We start from the raw sequence: 7,229 nt of genomic DNA, 5'->3' as shown, positions 1-7,229 counted from the left end.
TTGCCTGCCTGCTCCCCAGGACACACTGATCTTATATTCCCATGGAACTTCTTCCGTGAAGGGGGAAAGACAAAGGTGCCCCCTCTTTTTGAGCATTGGATCAGTCCTGGTCCCTAGGCTGGGCTCTTTCATTTGGGTTTGTTAATTCATTAAATTTTCAAAGCATCTCAGAGCCACAGAGGAGTCAGTTCAGATGAGGAAACTGAGGCTCAGAAACCATGGTTTGTGCAATCTCCCAGATTAAGACAAGGTGAAGCTGGGAATCCAACTGCATCTGTTTGGCCCTAAAGCCAGATTCTATCCTCTGCATCATGTAACCTCCTGGCTTCTTCCTGGAGCAAATTCCTGGCTCAAAGACAGGGGTGGCCAAATAGCCGAGAAGGCAGAGCACAGAATGTTGCTCTGAAGACACAAATACATCTCAGGTAAAGAATGAAGGGAAAAAAGAGCCACTCAAATCTCAGAAACTGGCAATAATCCACTTGAAGCCAAGGCTCCTGGCATGTGACATCACACCCAGTCTGCTCCCCACCCAGCTTTGTCAATCTGACTCTTTAGAGAGGACTTTGTACCAAATACTACAAGAGCCCAAATGGCAGAGTACAATGTGCCATCATTTCCATCACAGAGGAGCTGTGGGAATTTGGATAAGTTCCTCCCATGCTCAGAAACCTTGTTTTATTTTCATGAGTAATGAGTGTGAGACTCTGCACCTATCTCATCAGATTATGGTGGACAGCAAAACTGAACAGACTTCCCTGACTCAGATGTAAAAACATATTATTGTCTTTCACTCACAGCACCCATACATCTCAAGTATCTCCTGTAGCAATACCTGGCAGACATTTTTGAATCTCTCCCTGTCACCAACTTTCAACAGTCCTTTAAAGCTTCATGAGAATTTCCATACTTTCTAGTCTTTAATTCTCCCCTCAGACCTCTCAGTAAGCAGGACTGCTCCTTTCCTTGGCTGTAGTTCACAGATTTAGGAACTAAGGCCCACCATTTATGGTTCCCAGCTTGTTGAGAGGTTGACTTGGAGTTGGAGCCCTCTTTCAACATTTTTCCATCTTCTTGTCATTTGGAGAGAGCAGGCTAGTAAGAACATCTCTACAGCCATCTGTGGTCCAGATGTGCCCAAGACCTTCCTAGGTCCCATGTCCCTCCAAACTGGCCACGTGCCTGAGTTCAAAGCCAGCCTCAGGACTGAGCATGGAGGGTAGCACACAGGTCAGCCCTCCTGTGGCCACTCACGTCCTAAGGGATGCTGGTCTACTTTCCTGGTTTTCTTTTTCTTTTTTTGTGTGTATTGGGGACTAAACCCAGGGATGCTTCACCCCTAAGCCCCATCCCCAGCCCTATTTTGCATTTTATTTAGAAAAAGGGTCTCACTGACTTGCTCAGGGCCTCATTAAGTTGCTGAGGCTGGCCTCCAACTTTTGAACCTCCTGCTTCAGCCTCCCAAGCTGCTGGGATGACAGAATGCACCACTGTACCCAGCTCTGAGGATGCATGGACACCTGTAAATGTACCATGACCCCTTATTATTCACCTGTTTCCATTCTAGATATAGACCTACTCAAGAAATTCTATTTCTGCTTTTGTAAATGCTATTGACTGAATTTTTATCCCTTCAAGATGTATTAGTTGGACCATAATTTCCTATGTGATGGTACCAAGAGGTGGGACTTTTGAGAGATGGTTATATTCTGAAGATGGAGCCTCATGAATTGGCTTAAGGCTTTGATTAAAGAGGTCATGGGTGTCCTTCCCCACTTCTGCCATGTGAGAACCAGCAAGAAGAAATCCTTATATTCCAGGAAGTGGATCCTTGGGAGACACGGAAATTGCTGACATCTTGAATTAATTTTGAACCTCCTCAATCTCCAGAAGATGAAAAGTAAGTTTCTGTGTCAATTCAAAGTAATATAAAGCCACTTGGTTCACGGTATTCTGTTAGAGTGGCATGAATATATTAAGAGATTGAGTTCTGGTAGTTTGCATCTTGCAAGGAATATGTCCATTTTCAAATCATAAGCATACATAGTTTTTTTTTAATATTCTTTTGTTAACCTTTTAATGCCCATGACATCAGTGGTGATAAACATCTGTTATTTCTGATATTAGTATTTGTTTAAATCTTTTATGTCTGTTTCCTCACTTCTCCTCTTTCCTCCTTCTCTACCTCATTTTTTTCTCTTTCCTGTTTCTCTTTCTCTATTACCTTGGTTTTGGTTTTACTAATTGTATTGATCTTTTCAAAAAATTACTTTGGATTTCGTTTACTTTTTGGTGTTTATTTCTTTTTTAAAACTTCATTAATTTTTATTTAATTTTTCTGCTTTATTTAAGCTCTTTCTCTATTTTCCTAAGGTGGATGCTTAAATTATTGATGTTATAACTTTCTTTTTTAAATGTATGCAACCAGTGCTAAAATCTTCCTTATAAGTCTGCTTTTTCTACATCCCTTAAATTTTGTTTTACTTTCAATAATTCTGAATTTCTCTTGAGACTGGCTCATGTGCTATTTATAAGTATATAGTTCAATCTTCAATATTTTTGGAATTTTGGTATATTATTCTGTTATATGTTTCTACTTTATTCCATGTTGTCTAAGGGCATATTTTGTATGATAATTATTCTTTCAATTTGTTTGGTTATGTTTTGTATCCTAATATGTGATCTATCTTGATTGGAGTTCTAAGTGCACTTAAGAATAATGTGAATTGTGCTGTTGTTGGATGAGGTGTTGTATAGATGCAAACTTAATCTAAAGTTTGTATAGAAAGGAAAAAGACCCATACTAGTCAACAGTACTGGAGAAGGAGAAAAAAAGTTGTAGGACCTGCAAATTTATTTTTTACAAGGAGAACACCAAACATACTTTATTAGCACAAAGAAGCAGCCATAACAATGCACAGCAAGCAGAAACATACATTAGCAGTCAAAGGGTTAGTGTTGCATACAAATATAGCTTTTGTTTTTTGTAGCCTTGGAAATAGCTACAGGGATGTAAAATAACCTTCAGTAGCAGCTGGTAAGGAAACTAAGGGGCACTCTCCAGCAGCACAGAGCACATTAACAAAAAGACATGAGAATGGGATTTGGCTACTATAGTGCAAAATGACTAGGACAGAATTGAAAATTCAGTTCAATACTAAGAAGCAACCACTAGAACTTGATAATACTTTCCAAAGCGCTCACTCAAGTTGTATTACACACTATTCTAAGTGACAAAAAGGTGCTAAGTTATTTACAGATACAATGGTTGTACAGTACCTTTTAAATCTACAGTTTAGATTTAAAATTTTCCCATTAAGAATTAACTGCACTGAAATTCTATTAAATTATACTTAAGTGATTCAGCTATGAGAGTTTACAGCAAAGATAAATACTGCCATCCAAGTTATTAATTATAGTTTAACAATATTCTCAACACCAGCAACCACTGTAGTTACTATTATCTGATTTGTTTGGGCATCTTCTAGTCTCATTTTCTTCATGGTCCACAAACTCATCCTGGGCATAGGAAAAGATCCAATTTTAATGGAACAATGTTTAGATTGAACACATCAACTTAAAAAACAAAATCACATGCAGGACTACAATTGCAGCAGCTATTCCAAATGCCTGCTTTGAGTTAAAGCACTCATTTAAAAAATGAATAACTAAGGTCTTTAAATAAAACTCTACTACTAACTTCATAAGTCTGAAATTTTAAAAACAACTATTTAGAAAACCTGGTTTACTTAACAGTACCTTTTGCAGAAGAGAAAAGGAGACTGACTATAAACTATGTCAACACTTAAGTGAACTGCACTATGCCCTTGTGGCCAGAAAATTGCATTTTTCCCCTAAAAGAAAGGCAGTCTTTTATTTATTTATTTTGGACTTCCAAAGCTTGACTTATAGTAACTACAAACATCACTACTTTTGGAAGGTTATAAAAAATTCTTAGAAAAAAATAATTTCAAACATTAGTCAACTGCTGAAATACTCATCTACTATTAGTTTGTTCTTTAATAAGAAATAGAATTCTTCATAGCAAATGCCCCAGAGTTGCCTCCATTAGTTACTATAGCCATTAAAAACCAAACTCAACTAAATGGGCAAATGTTTTTGTAGCCTGACTGAACACCTGCAGCTCTATCCTGTTGTTTCAATAGGGACCACATTTGTCTGAGTAACAGTAGACTGCATCTGACAGAGACTAATAACTAAGCTTACACACTGTATGAAAAACCAAGCACTGACATTGTGCTTCCTATATGTGTACTGTCTGATGCACATGAAAGCAGATCTAGTTAATGCCCTTTGGGAACAGAAGAGTTTACTTCGCCTTGACTGGTTCTCATTCTAACCAGCGAACCTTAACTTTTTGTTTATAATGATACTCTTTTAAACAATCCTGTAACATGGATGGTAAAGGGAGACCATCAATTCCATCATATGTAGTGCACCTGCAGATCACTGCACGGCAGATATACTGCAGGCTGAAAGGAAAAGTCCTCTTCAGAGATATTGTAAGCAACGGTTCAAAAAGCATGCACGAACTGGGATCTTTATAATGTTCTAGAAGTCCTGTTACAGTGGAGGAGTGAAACACACATGGGTCATGGGCATCAAAACTGAAGTTGTGGTTCCACTGTTCAATCCGGGCCTGCAGGGATCTGTTGTAGCGGCGGAAGCTCACAGAGAAGAGGTAGTCCTCTTGTGCAGAGTCCCTGAGCAAAAATGTGCCTTGGGGTTTCCCTTCCAGTAGGGCTTCTGCTTCATTTGGGTCCATCACGCCCCAGTAACAAGGATTCCCGGTAATCTGAAGCAAATCCAGCACGAGGCAGTGAATGTCATCAATCTGCGTGTGAACTTTCCACGCTCCCTGTCTGCTGACATGGGCAGGGCTGTCTCCAGATACCTGACCTTGTTTCTGCCCCCACGACTGCCAACACAGGGTGGTCGTGCCCTCTTCCGAGTCACAATTAGTTTGTGGAATTGCAGAACTGTCCCCACTTATTTCTGTCATTCCAGGAGCTAACTTTGGTCCCAGTTTATATAATGGATTAACCTGTGCAGTAGCTTCAAATGTATGTATTTGTGCATTGGGAGGGGGGTCCACCCCTTCTTCAATACTAAGCTGTCTTCTCTAAGTCTATCTTCTTCATCTTCTGTAGAAACCAAAGATGGATCAAATGTATCAAAAAATGTTGAATGTGGGCTCACAGGAGCTGTATGCTGTTTAATCAAATGCCATTTTTGAGCTAGATCTGAGCCAGCAGGTAAAGGACATTTCTCAAGCATTAATTCAGAAAGATGTATTTTTCTTTTATTGGAAACCAGGGGCTTTGATTGCTTGCTATAAGTTCTCATGGGAAAACAAGAGCCCACAGTATCCTGAAGCCTCTGTCTCAGAGAGCGGCTCCCCAGGGTTCTGCTGGGAACACTGTCCACGTGGTGCGCAGAGCTCACTCCAGAGCGCCGCTCTTGCCTTTGAAGTCCACTGGGAGTTCTACCGAACTTTTTATCAGTGTCCAATAAACTCTGAGTCTTTGTGGAACAGGAATGTTTTTTCTTCCCTCCCCGTGGGGCATGCCACGTGTAGGAATCTCTTGGTGCAATTCTTGCTCGGGGGTGACACATGAATCATTATCTTTCTCAATGCTTATTTCAACAATTTGAGGAATTTCAGTGGCACAGTTTTGGTTTCTCCTTGAAGAATTCTTGGATGGGCTTAACCCACATTGTAAGGCAATATTTTCTCTCAAAGGACTGCTTTGTTGTGAGGAACTGAGTCTCCCAGACTGATGTTTTTCTCTTTGACAGACATCTGTTGGAATTCACGTGGACGCTTTCACTGGGCCTTCCTCCCTCAGGGCTGAAGAGATTCTGACACCTGTATTTGAAGTTATTCCACATTTTCCCCACTTTATCCATTGATTATAAGACCAGCCGGGAGGCACAGGTGGGCCTCATCCAAGGCACCTGCGGCCAGGCAGGACGGCCCCGAGGCTCAGTCATCAAGAGGCAGGTGCGACTGTCCCCTCCGAAGGCCCAGCCAGCGCAGCCGGCTTCCTCCGGACGGAGCCCCGAGACCCCAACTCCACCAGATGCCCCCACCCCCTTCCCCCCCCCCGCCACCTCCCCCTCTTCCTCTTTCCCCTCCCCCATTCCCCCAACCCCCCTAGGACCTGCAAATTGATCTCTGGAATAGATTAGAGACTTGCTCCTTTCAATGAGTATTTTCTCAACCTGCATCTTAGATCAAATTTATATTACATTATTAACATTGTTTTGAACTGAGCAGTCAGAATTATGAATATTTATGGGGCACCATGTGATTTTTTAAATATATGTATATAATGTGGAATTATTAAAAAGTCAAGCTCATTAACATATCTATCTAGTCCTTTCCTGATCTATGTTATTTTTGTGATGACACACTTTAAAATTACTTTTATTTTGAAATATATAATAAGGGTTTCATTTTATTATTTTATACATGTTACTCAGTTTTCTCAACAGCATTTGTTAAAAAGAATATCTTTTCTTCAACATATATTTTTGACATCTTGTTAAGGACCAGATGATTATACATGTGTGGATTTATCTCTGCATCTTCTAAGATATTCCACTGGTGGATGTGTCTGTTTTAATGTCAGAATCTGGTAACTATTATTTTACTCTCTACTTCTATGAGTTAAACTTGAAGACCTAAATTTAAACCTAAAACTCTAAGACATTTATAAAATAACATGAGAAAGTATCTACGTAATCTTGCATTTGATGGTGTTCTTTTAATTGAATCTCAAAATCCATGAAAGAAAATACTGGTAAGTTGGGACTTTGATAAAATTAAAAACTTTTAAGAACCTGGGAGTTTAACTTTAGGAGTTTAAGACAATCCTGGGCAACATAGTGAGATCTGATCCCAAATAATTCTTCAGTCAATCCATCAATAACTTAGGATCTGAAAAAGAAAATGTTAAGAGAATGAAGAAACAAACCACAGAATGGGAGAAGATATTTGCAAAACAAATATATTTTTATTTATTTACTTTTGTCATGTCCAGGTTTATTTCCTGTGCATTATTTGCATCTCATTGGGATTTTTGTATTTAAAACATAGACAGTAGATCCCTCAGTGCTTATCATGAAACACTTCTTTTTGTCCTCCCAGATGTCCTGTGGTATGTAGGCCACTGCTTTGCAGCAGGCTTCTCTGGGCAATGAAC

General features: G+C 39.6%; 1 pseudogene; it reads right to left on the bottom strand.

Annotated features, from left to right (window-relative positions):
* Positions 1–4,330: 4,330 nt before the first annotated feature.
* On the bottom strand, positions 4,331–5,931 carry LOC113199025 (suppressor of cytokine signaling 5-like; annotated as a pseudogene).
* Positions 5,932–7,229: the final 1,298 nt, after the last annotated feature.

Source organism: Urocitellus parryii, chromosome 13 (genome assembly GCF_045843805.1).
Source record: "Urocitellus parryii isolate mUroPar1 chromosome 13, mUroPar1.hap1, whole genome shotgun sequence".
Classification (NCBI taxonomy): Eukaryota; Metazoa; Chordata; class Mammalia; order Rodentia; family Sciuridae; genus Urocitellus; species Urocitellus parryii.
Note: the sequence above shows the minus strand (reverse complement) of the source record. Positions and strands in the feature narration are given on the sequence as shown.